The sequence below is a fragment of the Sinohyriopsis cumingii genome, chromosome 11 (genome assembly GCF_028554795.1).
Source record: "Sinohyriopsis cumingii isolate HCF-2022 chromosome 11, ASM2855479v2, whole genome shotgun sequence".
NCBI classification, from domain to species: domain Eukaryota; kingdom Metazoa; phylum Mollusca; class Bivalvia; order Unionida; family Unionidae; genus Sinohyriopsis; species Sinohyriopsis cumingii.
In genome coordinates, this window is record NC_142971.1 from 46276658 (window position 1) to 46295832 (window position 19175).

The 19175-nt window shown below is 34.1% G+C and overlaps 1 protein-coding gene across 3 annotated transcripts in view; it reads left to right on the forward strand.

Annotated features, from left to right (window-relative positions):
• Positions 1 to 19175, forward strand: part of LOC149788062 (cyclin-dependent kinase 17-like) — a 225285-nt gene that overhangs the window by 10602 nt on the left and 195508 nt on the right. The window contains exon 1 of one of the 3 annotated variants that reach the window (XM_089974355.1): positions 12281 to 12332. The exons of the other annotated variants lie outside the window; for them this stretch is intronic. The gene's annotated coding sequence lies outside the window, so the exon portion shown is untranslated. Of the gene's footprint in view, positions 1 to 12280; positions 12333 to 19175 lie in introns of those variants that run through there. 3 annotated transcript variants of the gene reach the window in all.

Here is a 19175-nt window from a genome sequence, read left to right on the forward strand (position 1 = left end):
TTCCTGTTTTTTTTTAAAGAAACCTTTACCTCAGAAAGATCATATTTTCTGGCAAGTTGAATCAAATCATCTTTTTTGAAAAGATCTAATTGTTCCTGGGTAGGATTTAAAAGAAAGAGTTCCACTTTTGATGACATTTTGTAAAAAGCTTGCCGATTTCACTAAGAGTTCAAAAACTAGGGAATTCAAATTTCAGAAAACAAAGTTTTCAGAAATATTCTATCCAAAATACATTAATTTATTTCCCTGGAAAAATCCTGTAAAAATGAAAAAATATGAACTTATGGTTTTATAGAATCCAATCCAAAAATAATCCAAGAATAATCCACGAATATAATTTTTGAAGTCCTAATAACAAAATGTGCTACTGATTTCAAGTTCGAATCCCGACAAAGAATCCAGGATGAAGACAACATATGCTGCAATCTGTAGTGTTGAAGTCTACAGTTCCATGTAGAAACAAGAATTATCAGTCTGGTTTAGGATATTTGAATACATTTTTATTTAAAAAACTGTCCTTGTTCAACAATTTCACATGAGCACACATATTTTCCAGAAAATTAACATAATTAATCCTTTTGAATCCAATTAATATGAAATAACTCCAAACAGCACAACACACAACTTCCAGTGTAAGACAACGCCCAGCTGCAGCTGAGAATAATTCTCCAAAACATAGGCTATATTGACTTATAAAACATAAACAAGGGATCACATGATGATGTTCTAGAAGCTCCTAGAAATTAAGTACTTGTTAAAGATCACGTCTACCCATTGTTGCCCTGGCAAAAACCAATCATTTTACTCTAAGAAATAAAAAAATTAAACATGAAGTTTCATTATGACCTTGACAACAACCAATCATTGTAAAGAAAAGTAGAAATTGTTTACATGGTTGCTACAGTTTTTTAATCAAGGTCAGGATCTAGATCAACACCTTGTGTTTATGAACTAACAGTCAAGGTAAAAACAAAATCTGAAAAAAATATCTCTAGTGAATAAATTTACATTACAATATTATGTAATGAAAAATAAAAAAAAGTTTAAAACTGACAAACAAATTGAAATAAATATATATTAAATTAGATATAATTAAATCAAATACACATAACACATTTCATCTGTAGTTTTACTGAAAATGCAAATTATGTTTAAAAAAACATGCAAAGAATTGGCTTTTGTTTCTGAGTTTGAGTTTTGTATTACATGTAACTCAAGCCAGACTTGAGATTGTCAAAAATTCTGTGATATTTTTCCTTACTTTGCGAGATATCACAGGTATGTGATGACCTTTGAAAAAAAAAAACAGGATTTACCTGTAATTTAGTATGGTGTAAAATAAACTAATGTTTATTATGCTAGTAATTACAGTGATTAGAAAAATATCAAAGTGTATTGTACTGAAGTAGCTTCTTTTGTTGGCAGTGAAATGAAATTAAGGGAAAGCAATAAGTATTGGAATTATTTTTGTAATAGGACATCAACCAGTTTCCCAGCAGTATGGATTAATAATCATTTGCTCAGTATGCCATATCAGTATTTTATGAGAGAATGTGCCTATCAACAATTAGATGTCACATGGTAGACCAGCTACCATTACTTCTAAAGATATAATGAATCCACATGTTGGAGCAAAGTTTTCATTTTTTTTTATTTCAAAATGACCAGAGGCCCTGCCTGTCCCTAATATTGTCTGAAAATTAGGCTTCTTATATCCCCTTGAATTGTCAGTTTTACATGGTCACTACACTGTTTTCATATGTTATTAACTTTCCTCTTTAGAATGTTTTAAAATATATGTGAAATAAAAGTAAAATTATCAGTCTAGATATGTATTATTGGTTTGTGTTAGTACCACATATTTTGATTTACACTTTATCATATTTCCTGTACATGCTCAGTCGATTGGCTTGTGTGTAACATGTTGTTCATTTGGAAAATTATGTGACCTGGTTAATGATTATGAATATTCATGAAAATTTCCAGCCATCAGAAAATTGAATGACAGTTAGAATATTTGCTTGTTGTAAATTTAAAACCACTTGTGGTTTTCCCTTTAATAATATTCTACCTAGTGTTACAGTTACAAAACAGATTGCTGTCAAAACTTTAGTTTATTTTGCTGTGAAAGGAGATGAACTTTTAATATATTGATTTCTTTCTCCTGAAATTAATTTTATGTCAGCTGCATGTACTGTTGCTATGTTATTGTTTGTTGCTGTGCTTTTCCCTATTGTTTTAAAGCTCATTGTATAAAGTATGAGTAAACATTATGATTTAAGAAATGGAACAATTTTTGCATGCAGCTATTTTCTTAAATAAAGTCATTTCACTTATTTGCTATCTATTTAATGGCACATTTATTTTCTGGGTTGGTCATTCGACAGCGTTGTTAGTGCTTGGAGTACAGGTACTGAGCATTTGAAGGTTAAATTAAATTTAACTCTAAGCTGTTTGGTTGTCATGCATCATTATTGCTGAGCTTCTCAGCTCATGAAATGTTGTATTTCTCACACAATGTTTTAAACATACTTTTGGATAATTTTTATTTTGATTGAGAACTGTTTATGAAATGATCATCCATTTAACTGGCCGAGTCTTTTTACCAAGAGCCTATTTGGTTTGGATTTTGATCTAACTTGGCAGCTAGGTTTGTATATCATCAGACCATTAGTAAATAGGATTATGAGTGAGATCCCTGATGTTATCTCCTGTATCTGATTGTCCTATCTTGTCAGCTGTAGAAGCTGTATTTCAGGTCTGATTTTGATCAGACTTGTTACATGTAAATAGTCTTGTTTTACCAAAATATCAGATGAGTTGATTGCGAGCAAGATTTATAAATATTAATGAAATAATCTTGTATCTGATATCTGAGCATGTACCACTCTGGAGAAAGAATTCCAGTTGGATTTTTGTGCCAACTTGGTAAAATGCTTATATTATCATTGTCTTAGACAGGTTCTGTAATAAGTGAGATCGGAGCATATTAATAAGACATCTTGTATCAGATTAGCTGTTCTTATTGCCTCTCTAGACACTCCATCTTGATATCATCAAGATCTTTAATGACATTGATTATGGGCAAGAGACATATACTTTATACCCTATGAAAAGATTTTTTTATCAGGCTAATACTGTAGTCAAATAGGTCAATTTGACATGAAATTGTGTTTTTGCAATTCTCCTTTAGGCCTGTTTGGTACAATTATAAACTGTTATACAAGACAGTTATATGTAAGTTACAGCTCCCACTGGGCCTCATGTTTCCTAAAATGATGACCCAGTGTTGATTGCAGATATCACTCCAAATCAATATCTACAACTAAAAAAATCCCAAAAAAATGAAAAGTCCATCAAAACCTATCAACAGTCCTTGTAAGAGCCACATTATTTGACTTTTTAACAATGCATCTAATATATGAAACAATAATTTTCAAAAATAAAACACTTCTACTATGAAATAAATACAGTATCTTGACTTCACACAAAAAAATTGAGAGAACAGTTTATTTTAATTACTTTAATATTTTCACATCATCATCAACTCAAGCTCTTAAATTATAGCAGGTGCACATTACTGGTTCTTCATTACCATGCATACTCAAATCATGGCCTTTATTATCGTATTTACCAAATATACTCAAGTCGGGGCCTATATCAGGGCCGACGCCAGACCCGGCCAGACTATCTGGCGCCCCCCCCCCATCCCCGGAAAATATCAGTTTCAAAATTTATAAACAATAATTTTCTTTTACAAATGCGCCGCCTGAAATCAGCTGCCTAGTTTGCCTATATGGTAGCGCCGGCCCTGGCCTATATGATTGTATGTATCATGTATGCTCAAGCAAGACCCACATGATTATATGTACCATATGTATGCAAGCCAGGGTCTATACAGCTATGTGTACCATGTATACTCAAGCCAGGGCCTACATGATAATGTGCATCATATGTACATAGGCCAGGGCCTACATGATTTTATGTACAATGTGTACTAAGGCTAGGGCCTTAATGATTATATATGTACCATGTGTACTTGAGCCAGGATGTATATGATTATATATGCCATGTATAATCAAGCAGGACCAACATGATTATATGTAAACTGTATTTAAGCCTCATCCTACATAATTATATGTACCAATGTGTACTTGGACCAAATGTTTCTGTAAGGCGCTATTATTGCCCGGTTCGAGTAGATATATATAAGTGGTAAAACTTATAGGTGGAATGGATAGAGATCTGAGCAGATGTATAGAACAAACCAACACAGTCCCCGTACATGTAAACAAACAGTTTAATCAATTAACATAAAACAACTGTGAGAATTCATTACATCAGGAATATACTCTGTTTTTAGATATAAAATTTTCACTGAATTACATACAGTAAAGAAAATAAAACACAAATATATTAAAATAAAATAACCGATCTGTTTACTGATAGATTTAGTTGATCATATTATTGTGTGAACAATTGAAGTCAATGCCTTGTGCAATTGCATAACCTGTTTCTTCGTTCACTGCACTTCCACTGTAGCTGTTCTTTCAATTTTTGTCAGTCTTGCCTCTTTCGGTCCTCTGTGCATAGCACATAGATTCACAGGATACGTCTCAGAATTCGTCTCAGAATTGACACGTTGTACCGTACATCACATAATTAATCCGTTGCACCATACATCGCAGGAGCTATTTTATCCCTTTTAATAAAATACAAACAGAGACAACCTAAATTTTCTGTTGTTTATGATAACAGGGGCTTTTGCATTATTCCCCCTCGTTATCAGATCTTACTATCGGTGCTAAATAGATGCTAAGGCTATCAGTTGGCTCCACATGTCATATAATGACCCTAGATAGTTTAATGGCTAATTCATCATGCATTAATATTATACATTAACACCACATGAGGCATAACGGTTCCGCCAGCCTCAATTTATACAAGTGAATAAATGAGATACATTACATGGCTTACTATGTCATTTCAGTCAATACACACTCTCCCTTAATCATAGGTGAAATCTTCTAAATTCGGTGAATTCACATGTATTCTCGTAATCATATTAACTAATGTAATGCATGAAATTCTTAGATCCTAATTCTTATGCAAACTAGATGATACATTAAAAAAATTGGTCAAACTTATCTAAAGAAGATTAATGTACGACTTCCTATGCATAAACTCAACACAGTTATACTTCATAAAGCAAATTGATATACGAATGTAGAAATTAAATTCATGCAAATATAAGTAAATAAATTCAGCAAAGCACTATATATATGGCATCACAAATTACACGGAATTGTCACAAATACCTTTGAGCTTTCAGCATTCCTTGCTTCTACTGCCATATTTGTTCGTCTGTTTTTTTCTCAACAACAGTTTTACAAGAGAATTTCTTCCAAATTCTTTTGGGGCCCTCTTGCGCTTATTTTCTCTTGCAGAAAAGCTTAGACTGATTAAAATTTTCCATGTGACAATATTAAAACTAGGAAATTTAGTGTGGGAAACAATCCCCTTATTTAGCGTAACCAATCAGAATCAAATATATCAGCTGCCTTTTTTCCCAGAGGTGCCAAAGTCTGGGGTCAACTTGACCCTCTGCGGTGCGACTATTCTCAGTTTGTGACAGTTTTACCATGAAATCAAAGTTTACCATGTCCCTAATAGTCCGTCTTGTACAAACAAATGCTTAATTAAGGATGCCCCTCCCCCTCGAAAAGACATTACCGATCATGGCAGTATGGCGATTTGATACACGCCTGTCCCCATAAATCTAATTAATTGTTCTCTGGTCTTGACTAATGTGTTCTTCATAGATTGCCAGAAATTTGCCCCTTCACAGTTTCAAATGAGATTTTATATATATAATTTTAATGAAGTAAAATTTTCTTTGTGCATTTTTATCCAATATTTTGGTGTAAAATTTGCACATACACAGCTTATCTAGAGATCTGTTAGTCGTGGAACATTATGCATTGCATTTCTCAAGTAATTGTTGAGCCTGCCTTGGCAGACACTGGTAGTCTTTAGCGCACTCTTGATTGCTGTCTTACCTAATTGAGCCAGCTCAACATCTCAATAACTTTGGCATCAGTGTGCATCAGATGTAAGAAAAAAAGCTGCATATTTGTGTATTGTTCACAGACAAATGTGCAGGTAAACGATTCCATTAACAAGTATACAAAGATGACACTATCCATAAAAATTTATAGAAAATATCTCCTATTGATTAAAATTGATGGTTGATTTGTGATGATGAACCAGTCATGGATTTTTAAATTTCAACTGATTCCCAACACTAACATAGACCCAAACCTGCTGGCATATTTTACAATGGCATATCTTGATCTTTATTATTTGCAGTTGATTGTGCATCATGAGGTGATAAATATGGGAAGTGCCTGTTACTGGTGATATATGGTCCATAGAAACTAAAACAAATGTTTTTTCATGCGTAAAGTTTTTATAATCAGCTCCTTTGTGTAACTTGAATCTGTGTTGACATAGTCTTATTTTTATTATAATTAGGCTTACTGCAGCTTAATCTTAAATCTACACTTTGAAACCTTGTTTTGATCCTCTATCAAACTGAATCTCTCTGGATCAGAGGTTTATTGTATTCCATGAAGTATTTCACTCACCTAAATATGTATCAGTTAGTACACTGTCTTGTATATAGTTTATGGTTTGATAATCCCATGAAATGGCATGTACTGTTAGTGACTGGAGGTTAAATGTAAATTCATCTGACACTGCTAGAAGTACATTTATTGTATGTTCTGTAATTTTCATCCACTTTTTATGATATCGTAGGGTTGCAAATAATATTATGCAAAATTACGAAAACTAAATTGTAATTTTCTATTTCTTTAAATAGGTGTCAATGTCTGTATGATCCCCAAAAGAAAACCAAACATTGGAATAAGCAGATTTATAACTGGTATAGATTAATGGTCTGCCAAAACATAGGTTGTATGAAAAATATGAGTTACACTTATGAGGTAGTCAAAAATCTTTAATACCAATGATGTCAGTTTTGCTGAATTTGATACAGGAACAGTACATCACAAATTGTATAAATAAATTAGCAATTTGTGACTCTCACGCTCATAAATTAATGTTGAGATTCGGATAAAATTTCATGTTCATCAGCCTCAGCTGTACTTGCGCAATTAAATAAAGTGTGCCTTGCCCAAGAGAACAACACAGTATCCAACATGTGCTGATCTGATAGTAGGATTGAGCCAGCACCTTTATGGTTACAAGTCCAGCACGTTACTCCCTGAGGCACAATGACTCCAAATGATCAAAGAAATCTTGTTTGATTCGTTGGTTATTTTACTGTATCAAATTGATTTATAAAAACAACACCCATCATAACATTACATACAAGTCTTGCTTTGTTTTGCAGGCAGAATAAAATATGAAGGCATTAAATGTGCAGTATTATATACATTTGTTAAAACATTATCATACATTAATGGGAATGTCTGTTGAAATTTTTAAACTGGTGCTTCAGAGCTGCATAATGCCATACATTTATTTGATTATTGATCCTTCTGTCCACCCTACGCAGTCATTTTTGCCCAATTCTACTATTCCTATACCCTACCCACTCATTCATATCCAATTCCACCATTCATAGACCCTACCCACCATTCATATCCAATTCCATTATTCCTAGACCCTACGCACCCATTCATATCCAATTCCACTATTTCTAGACACTACCCACCCATTCATATCCAATTCCACTATTCCTAGACCCTACTTAATGGTAATCAAACTTGTTAGAACATTTTGACACCAATCAATAGCCCATATAGCAGAAGTTTTAGAGGTGGAGTAAGTATAGCATCATTGCATTCTCAAAGTAAGATTCCAGAAATAAATCCCATTAAAATGTACAATCTTAAATTCAAATACCTTGTTTTTGAACAAAGTTGCCAGATTTTACATCCACACACAAAAAAATACATGTACCTGTACAGAATGTCCCAAACTTAAGGGCTTTATTTTAAATGGTATTGGAGGAGTTTGTATGTATGACATGACACATGGGTTGTATCACTTAGTCCCATGTTTTAAATAAAAAGCTGCAAGACAGCAATCAGAGTGGACTAAAATTCAATATGGTAAACTGAGTAATTAACTTACAAAAAGCAAAATCAATGAATGATTTGATTTAACCAAGGATTTGACCTTAATTCATTTTAAATGAAAGCAAATGAAAACCAGACTCTTTGCGTTATATAAAAAAAACCCAAGCAAAATGAAATGCAAATAATCATGCAGTTTATTTAGAATTGTTGCTGAAAACAGACAAAATTGTGTTTGCCTTTCATATTTTAGCATCCTGGTACTGTGCTTGGTATGATTGCAAATTCCTGTGTATTAAAGCCAAAGAAAAAAAATGTTTCCAGTCAGCTGACCATCCCTGTTTCTCATGGTCAACCCTTGCATTTGTTTCCATCATGGTAAAAAAATCACAAAAATGACATTAAATATTTATAATTTGAAGAAAATAACCTACCTAGCCCAAGTTTATAAACCAGTGCAACAGGAAAAACATAATTTTTATTGGCATTTTCGATTTTATTTGAAATGCGCATGTTACTTAGGGCATATAGAAATAGTTGCTGTTGTTGTTGTTGTAGGGTTTAACGCCATTTTTCTGTACACGATAGGCTATACATGGTGGCCAGTATTAATGATAGAGGAAGAAACCGGGAAATCCCCGGAAAGAACCACCGACCCTCGAGAAGCTACTGGCAAGCTTTGGCTGAATCCGAGACTCGAAGCCACGCAGACAGAGGTGAGATGGCAGTGATCTGTAACGGAGAGCGCTTTAGACCACTCGGCCACTCGGGGCCCCATAAATAGTTGCTGGATCCATATTGTATTCATATTGTCAGCCTGTCTGCCCTTCCTTCCACCTGCAATTTAGTTTCTCCAAGATAACTGTGCTGGGAACTGAGAAGTTTTAACCAGTTCTAGTATGAGGTTTGCTATGGATGAGACCAAGAAAAGTTTGATTTCCAGCTTTCTCCATCATCATTTTATTGGAGCATCCTCTGCTTTGTCTGTTAAAGGAACAATCATGTGATATGATAAAAGGACTAAAACCTACATCAGTGTATATAAAAACTTAAGTTCTGATTTTGTTATAAATAAGAAAAGATTAAGCAGTTATTTATTTTTTTAAGTTAATGATTTTTTTCTTCTAAGCTGGAATATGTTTAATTGACCTATTATTTGGTATATATACATTCAGGAAACAATTATAGGCTTTCCATACTACTTGTTGCACAAGAATTTTGTGTTGTTTAGTTATTTGTTTTTAAAAATGGGGGACACCAGTATGACTGAGACATCTGAGTTGGGGTCAAGGGATTGGCAGTTAAGGTGGAAGCCACTCTAATTGTGCCATCATTTAGAGCAGTGGTTTCCAACGTTTGCGTTTTGGACCCCTGGGCCACGGTTATTCCAAGTGGTATGTATTTTTGCAATTAATGAAACATTAAGGTACAGCTGTAAACATGTGGGGGTTTACAAAATGTTTGGAGATTAAGAAGTTGACCTCATTGTTGAAAAGGTTGGGAACCTAGGAGACTTATGGCCCCTTATTGCCTGTCTCTCAAACTTTTATATCCACAGACTAACTTTCCCAATGATTGTTGGACTTGAACCAGATTTGAAATGCAGCTATTTATTGATAAGACCTTTAATGAGGTTGATTTCCATTGCCTGCAACATCATTTAGACAAGTTATGCCTTTCAGTTGCCCATCTACCTTACTTTTTTCTGCAGCATTAAATTTACGAATTTACCAAGGTTTATTGGATTTCAGTTAAGTTTGACATGCAACCTTATGTTGGTGAGACCTTGAATCAATTATTTTTCCAATATTGCAGGAGTTATGCCCCCTGACTGCTCATCCTCTTGACTGCAGTTTCTATAGCATAACTTTACAAAGGTTTCAATGGATTTCATTCACATACATACATATATATATATATATATATATATATATATATATATATATATATATATATATATATATATATATATATATATATATATATATATATATATATATATATATATTGGGTGGTATCATATTGAGGAGACATTTACTGAGTTTGATTTCCAGCATTCCACAAATTCATTTAGGGCTCAGAATTTATTGTCATTTTTTTCTTTTTAGCCAGAAGGACTAATAGATTGAGAAATTGATTACTCCAGCTTAATCTTCGTTAGTTCTTCACACAAAACAATATTGGAAAGATATGAAGATTTACTACCAATCAGATTATTTAAATTACAGAAACAGGAAAACTTCTAGCTTCAGGCCAGCTAACTACAGTAAGTTTGAGCTTTGCATTTACAGGAAATATGTTCCCTGATTGCCTGGTGTCCTGAATTTGGTTTCTGCAGCATAAATTTACCAAGGTTGGGTGGATTTCGACCTTAATTTAAAGGCAGTTTGATATTTATTTCAATTTTCAGCAGTCCATGATGTCATTTGTAGGAGTTATGCCTCCTGATTTCCCATCCTTCTGACTCTGATTTCTGTAGCATCACTTTACCAAGGGTTGTTGGACTTTTTAAAAAAATGTTTGGCACACTGCTTAATACTGATAATACTGTGGACAAGTTTAATTTCCAGTATTATTAGTTAATGGCCACATATTGCTGAGCCTCATTGTTGTTTGTATTTCATTCACATACTTTAAATGAGTTGGATTTCCAGTATTTCACAGGATCATTTATAGGAGTTATGTCCCCTGATTGCCCTTTAATCAAGCTTTGGCTTCCCAGGACAAGTTCCACCAAAATACCAGATATATAATAATAATATGTAATTGAAACTTGCATTCTTCTGGTTTTTGAGTCTAGCAGTCTAATCACAGAGCCAGTGTGAAGGTGTATACCTGTTTTTTATAAATATCGTTACAATCGTTTCAGCACCTACTTGCAATTATCTTTTTCAAAAATAATTTCCCCCTCTGTTAATGCTTTGGTTTGTCATTTTGGAAGGCACCTAGCAGACAACTGCTCTAGTGGCCTAAGTGGTTAGAGTGTCCACCTTTGATACAGGAGGACCTGGGTTTGCACTCAGGCTGAGTCATACCAAAGACTTATAAAAATGGTATTAGCAGCTGCCTCTATTTGGCACTCAACATTAGGAGGTTAGTGTTAGGATTGGTTGTCCTAGTTTCAGAAAAATGTGACTGGGTGGGACATGACCCAAATGTCTGTGGCATGATGCCTCAGTGCTAGGTGGGCAGGATCCAGTTTTTATGTACAAATTTAATGCTGTAATCAGTGACCTAGTATTAAAAAAATCATAAAAAATCAAATACACAAGTGAGGTCAAAAAGGTCCATAATTTTAGATACCTTTATTAAAACAAAGCGTAAGAATATTATTCACTTGACCATTGAAATCAATGGCAGTTCATAGCAGAAGAAGTTTACGCACCCCAATCCCTATTTTATACATGCATTTTTCACATCAAAAGGCCATTTTTGACAGCATGTGGTGCTCACAGTGCAAACGCAAGCCCTTTCCCTGGATGAAAAGTTTGAAAAATGTGTGCTAAATAGTTTTGATGCAATACAGAATAGTTGTCATCCAAGCCATTTTTGAGATATTCTTCTTGCCTTGAACCCAAATGTCTACTGTATGGGAGGCAAGCTCTTCTTCCTAGCCGACTATTGGTATTTCACTGTCAACATGCTGCAGAGCAACTATGGAAATTGTACATGCCTAACATCAGTTTCAAGAACAAAACAAGCCCGAAATGCCTAGTTCACAGGTATTATCCATATCTATAAATAGTAAACAATAACGGCTGAAAAGGTCACACCATTGCCTTAAATTAAGAAATTTGCCAGGGGCCAATTTACGAAACTGGACCCTGCCACCTAGACATCACTCTAAACAGCCACAGTACAGGCATCATAGAGATAGGACTCAGATTATTAAAAACACACTTTACAGACATTTTCCTTGCATGTATAATCAATATGTCATTAAAGAGTCTTTTAAGCAAATAAAGATAATCTTTGTTAACATTTTGAAAAGTAAACAATTATTTCTGAACCTAAAGATATTTCCAACTTATTTGTTTGGTTTTTTACTTTCTTTCCAGTATTCTCATTAGAAACTATAATGGCTACAATCTTCAATTTGTATTTTGTTCTTGCTCTTTTCATGTGTATCTTTTTTGTCTGCATGTGGCTGCAATCGTGTGTGCTGCAGTTATATTGTGCAACCCCTAATAGAGACTTCACACCTACTGATATAATCAGAGGAGGCAGGTAACTTGTGTGTGTGTGCATGTCTTTGTGTGGTACCATATTTACTCACTTATAAGTCAAGTCAAACTGCAAAAAAATAGATCCTGATCTGCCATAACATAATGTGCCTGCAGATCATGGTCTGTGTTGTTACAGACTATTCCTAACAAACTGTAAGACTCAGATCTGCCAGTGCATTATGCAATGGCAGGTCTCATTCTGTCCAGTTTGCAGTTGGACTCATCTTATAAATGAGTATTGATAATACTGCATTCCAAGATTTTAAACAACCACTGGGGTCAGGATATGGGGGTAGAGTGGAGTAGATGCATGGATCTTAATGGGATAAATAATGGAGAAAAACATTTATATGTAGGAATAATGTTGTTTTATTGCAGATTTCTGGATCATGTTGAAATCTATAAATCATACTATAATGTGTAAATACCACCAAAAGACAGATATTTATGAAAACTTGGGAGGAACTGGGAATATTACATTATGCAAATCCTATCATGATCATATTAAAAGTTTTGCATTCCATGTAATAATGAAATTCCTGTACAGATTTTCTTTTATTTCTGCTTTTTATTGACCAGTTCATGTTTGATTTATGGAATATACATATAACAACCTTATTTCCTCATTGAAATACATGTCATATACATGTCATTCATTTTAATCATGCATGCATGGCTTCCCCTCATTTATGTCAACTTATCAGTATTATGGATATGTCATACACGCCATTTGATTGAACACTAATGACTTAAGTGCCAGGTTGATTAAAACCATACATTTCAATTGCTGAAATGCAGTTATGTTGTTACAAAATGTTTGTACCATGAACTGAACTGTTTGAACCTCAGTTTAATTTTAAATTTTTGCACTATCTTATCCGTCAGTTGCACACAGTCACACACTTCACAAATGAAGTTTATATACTGTACATCCATCATTGTGTCCAAACAATTCAAGATTTTTAAATAAAGTAAATCTGTTATGTAAAGTTACAGTATGTTTCAAATGAATCTTTTTGTATATTACCATTTTTTGTGACACTTACTGATTAGTTCAAATGCCCATATGGCTAGGTGAGCTGCTGGTATGGTCCCTTGTCCACCATTCATTGTCTGCCATCAATTATCAGACAGTTATGAAATGCAGGAGAGAGCATTCAGTCAGCATCCCAAAGCCTGCTATGGGCAAGTCAGGAGAGCCAAGGTCATAGTCACTAACTGAAAGAAGAAATAGGGTTTCTGCAAAATAACGTAGTTTTGCATCATAGACCTGGACCATACTTTGTGGATGGATTGCATTTGGGTTAAGGAAGAAGCCAGTTGATGTTGGGGTCAAAAGATGAAAGGTCAAGGTCTCTTTCTGTGAAAGAGTAAAAATAGTTTCTGAATACAAATTTCAGTTCTTGATCATGTATTTTTTATCAGAGTTTGTTGGTGACATAAGATGTGAATAAGAAGGAATTATTGATTTGGGGTCAAAAGGTTAAATGTCAATTGTGGTGAAGTTCTTAAAAACAATAAATGATTAGAGTGCTTGTTCCGATGGCAGATGATTGAATATTTTTACTTATTTGTTATTACAGCAATCTATTCCACACTTGTAGGTACTCTTATTAGTTAGAATGAATTGCAATATATAATTTCTGCTATGCTTATTTGAAGTTGTATTTCAAAATACATGGTGTATTGATCAAAATGGGCATATAAACATTAATAGATAATCTGTTTTAAAACTAAAACCTTAAAGATGCCATTAAAGTAATCATATCTTGTTATAATTTTTTCTGCAGGTGTTATGTTATATAGGTCATATAACACCCACTTTGGTCTCTTGCTGATGGTAACGAAACATTAGGTTTTTTTGGTTTTTGACAAGTCTGATAGGGTGCCTTGATAAATTAGATATAGTCTGATTTGTCTGGTTTTAAATATAAATCTTTATAACATGTGAAACTTCAGAGATGTAAATGTCAAGTCACTGAACACATATTTTCTTGGTGTATGATTAATTGTGGAAAAAAGGTCTCCTTATCAAATGAAAAAATTAAATGCAGCCACTATAGATAATTTTTTAATCTTCTGTATAAATAAACCACACAATGTTTAATACAACCACCTTCCTATATAACAGTGCCCTAACTTGCATCAACTATACCCTAACTTATATGATTTGATATATTATGATATTATTCCTTTTCTATTTTTCATAAGAAAGATGCCTTTATGAATGCCATTTTATCATAATATCAAAATTAACATGTCAATAGTTTTATCTAGATAAGAAAGATCTAGACATGCATGTGAAATAAGCAGGTATTCCACATGAGTTATTTATAGTTGTGTTGGTTTGCAGGTGCCCTCACTCCTACAGAGCCTTTAAACTAGGTAAAAAGCCAGAAGATGGTGCCAGGGCCCATTTTTAAATCAGATGATTATCTGCTTAAAACTGCCCTGTTGCTAACCCAGTTCCTGTTTCTTGCTGAGAAGTGAACAGTGGAACTTTCAGTCTTTACATATGTTCAGTATTATACAGCTGGTGAATTACACTTACTAACATCTTGGGTGTTTTACACTGTCATCTTGTGTGCATTACACTCACCCATATTTATGGCATTTATGTTAATTGCAACAAATGTTAATAAAAATGTGAACATTAGCCAGAATAAAAGGAAAGCGGTAGGCATGTTTATCTCCAACCAGTTGTTAAAGATAACCCAGGTGCCTTCAGAGAGGTCTTTACTCCAAGTTCATTTATACAAATAGTTGGTTTATAAGGTTTTTACAAATTTGGTTAAGACAGGTTATTGCATAATGCAAATGCTCTTTAGGGCAGATTATGTACAGTTAAACAACTTGTCTTAAAAGACCATAGTTTCTGGAGTAAAATCCAGTATCTTGTGACAGATGGTCACGTATTAGCAGTCGTTACATTGTACATTTATAACAAAACTTTTTTATGCACGAGGAGTCACTTTTAGAAAACACAAAAGTATCATAAAACAAGAAGCTTGCACATGTTATTTTTATAATTTTTTTTTTTAAATTAACCTTTTAAACAGTGCTGTAGTAAGAAATTCTGCATCCCTCTGTCCTGCAAAATGTTTAATTGTGAGACCCCTTCCCACAAAAAACGTTGGGCCTTCAATGGGCCTGCCCCCTGAAAATTTGATTGCTGTTTTTTTATTTCCCTATGTGCCAGTTGCAGTTGCAAAGATCTGAAGATAAATGTCTTCTTTTGTTTGTCTGCTCCAAGAAATTGAAACCCATTTATATGGACACCTGCATGTAAGAAATGCCCATGTATATGGACACCTGCATGTAAGGGATGCCAGTATTTATAAAATCTTTAAGTCAGTTACATTTATTTCTATATACAGTTATAAAGAATGCCAGTTCACAATTCTGTGTTGGCACCAATGATAGCCAAGTTGCCAAAGGTGATAAGATATTTAAGATGGTGATTAAGTTTAATTAAAACAGCAATTTAATGATGGGAAATGGATCCTTCATGCCAGCATTATTTGAAATTTGATGAATGATCGGCATTCTTTGAATACCAGACAAAGCCAGAAGGGTTCAATCTAGCATTTCAGTTCAGACACACATTTCATTTACTACTTGAAAAGAAAGAAAAAGTCACATTGGACCTATCCTTTGTTCATACTGCTATAAAACCCAGTGTTGACCATGCCATGTCCTCTATTAACACATTAACCCATGGAGGTTTTTGTCGTTTTCATCTGAAATTCGAGAAGGAAACACATTTTGAAAGCTATTTCTGAATACATGCTAAAACACCAACTTCCAGGTGATCTTCCAATAACATACTGCCTAGTTGTTTTAGAAACATCACTATTTGGCTCGTGCATGAGCAGAATGGTAAAGGTTTTTGTTTTTTTTGCCTAACGGACCCATTATTTTCGTATCTATACCACTCTTTATTCCAAATGCCCATCTTATCCTACTTTTTGCAAAGGTTCATCTGTTTGCAGTTTATACTGGTCTACCTTAGATCTGAGATCAAAAAGTCTAAAATCCAGACACAAAATTGGATTCTGACCATGGGTGAATTTTGGATTGAAAAAAATTGGGTCCAAAATATGAGGTTTTTTCCTCTGTATTTTGTAGTGCAACTAGAAATTTCAGATTATTTGGTATCATTGTAGAGCTACATCTGTCTACCTTTCTATAATACCATCCACTTTAGTGTATCTTACATGACCTTGATGCTAAGAGCTCGGCAGTAGGCTACTACCTCCTGCATGTAAACTCGTCACCAGGGGTTAATGTGTTGAAAGAAAATGTTCGTTGATGACCATACTTGGGCTTTGTAGCAACATCAGCTATGTACCATTAGTACATAAAAAGGAATTGAACCTATATATTGAATTAATGAATAATTCTGTAATGTTGTTCAAGAAATGAAATGTACATGAACTGTTGAAGAACTCATATTCTACAACCAATTCTTGAACTTAAGTTCTTCAATATTCATCCATTTAATGTTCACGAACTACTCATTACAGTTTTATGTGCAGAATTAGTAATGGTTCATGAACCAGTGTTTTAGAAACAATTCCTGTACAATTCAAGAATTGTTCATGACATTTTTACAAAGGCTGTTACTGAGTGCTGACCTGACAAATGACACCCTATGAATCTAATATTCCCACAGAGTGTGTGTTTCTGTCCATTGCATGGATGGGTCAGTACATGAAATGTTTGAGGCAAAAGTACTGGTGTAATGTTTGCAACATTTGTAGTAAAAGAAGAAACCAAATTTGAGTTGTCCAGAGTGGAATAATCGTTTGAATCTGTTTCCAGTTTGACTATGATTTTCTGTAGGATTCAGTAATCAACCTGAAAGGATTACAAACATCATTGGAATCAAACTGTTCCCAATTTAAAGATAAGACATCAGCTGTAAAAGTATAAGGGTCTGGTTGCCAAGAAACATACTTATCAATGTGATGATTTTCCCTTGATGAAATACACATCTATGGCAATTTCTGGAAATCAGCAATGTGCACTTAATCTGTTCAGCATATCAGAAATCAATTTCCATTCTGCTGATTCTTGAAAAAAAGTGGAATAATTTGTCAGCTTGACTGTTCGTTTCCCTTGGTATATGAACAGCTGACATGTATTCCTCACAAAATAACACTCAATTATTTTGTTGCTTAACAAATGAATGGTTACTTTCTGAACTACCAGTTTTGTTAATGCATACAAAATTGCATTGTTTTCATTCTTGAAACAAATTTTCTTGTAGATTATCTCATTGCACAAACCCTTCAAAACAAGTTCAACAGCTAACAATTCCAAATAATTTATGGGGAAATTTTTTGTTGGTTTCTGTCCATCTGCCACCATTTTCAAGACGTTCATAAAGTTCACCCAAACTGGTCTGGTTATATCAGTACGTAGATAATGAGAAAATCCTTGGTGATCATATAACCTTCCCCTTAAGTTTTTCCAAGTAAGATAACCACCAGTCAACTTAAGCTTTGCTGGCCTCAGACAGTGTCATCACAGCCTTTTAGTTACCCATACATATGACTCAAGCTAGGTTTTTGTCCCTAATATTTCAGGTCCCATTAATACAAATGGCCAAATGATAATTAATATGATGAATATGACTTGCCATGCATATCTCTACAATTGAGCTCTCTGAGTACAGCCGTTCTAAAAGGTTGCCGATGCCTGCTGTAAAATTTCCAGTTTGAAATGGTGCTATTCAACAAATCTGTTAAGAGATTTCATATTTATAACAGGTCTAACTTCCAGTTTTCTCTTAAACTAAAAATAAGTTGGATATGAACTCTTCTGCTTTATTGGTGAATTGTTTAATGGTTCATGAACTTCACTATCAACAAATTCACACACCGATGGTGAAAAGTTGATAGGTTTTGTATTGTATGTACTCAGAATGATAATTAAAGAGATGAATATGACTTGACATGCAACACTCTACAGTTGAGCTGACCTCAGTCTGATTAAAATCAGACCTACACTTTCCTGTGTGACAGCAACTGTTTAGGGGTCATGTTCTGGTGACCTTTGAATTGGTCATTGAAAATGCAGCTTTCAGAAATTTTAAAGTGAATCAAATCATTCAGCACACATTGTTGCTCTTCAGCAATACTACCAAACATGAAGATAAGACTAAATCTAATGATGATAATAATATAGATCATCAGAGCATGAACTTTTCTCAGATCTTCACATAGGTCAGTGGAGATCTGATTTTATTTAGATTGAAGCTAACCTAGCACAGCTATTCTAAAAGGTTCATGATGCCTGATGTAAATCATGTCCATTTTGAAACAGTGGGTTCAGTGGCTCCTTTTTTAATAGTTCCTGAACTTCTGTTCCTGGAATGGGTACACATTTAAATGGTGACTGCTCATGTGGCTTAGTGGTTATGGCATCTGCCTCGAATGCAGGAGGTCATGGTTCCAAACCCAGGATGAGTCATACCAAAGACTTATAAAATGGTACTAACAGCTGCCTCGTTGGGCACTCAGTATTAAGAAGTTAGTGTTAGGACTGGTCGGCCTGGTGTCAGGATAATGTGACTGGGTAGGTCATGATGCTGAATGTCTGTGGGATGATGCCTCAGTGCTATACATCACTATAAACTGCCACAATGCAGACATCATAGAGATATGACTGAAAGATTGTTAAAGCTATGTTAAAAATTCAAATCGCACACACCTAAATCGTGAAAATTGTAATAGGCTTTGGAAAAAAATGTTGTTTTGGCTCTTCCAAAACTTCAGTCTTATAGCCTGAAGCTGTTTATAATGCTCAGGGATCATCTGTCAATTTTTCTCATTTATCT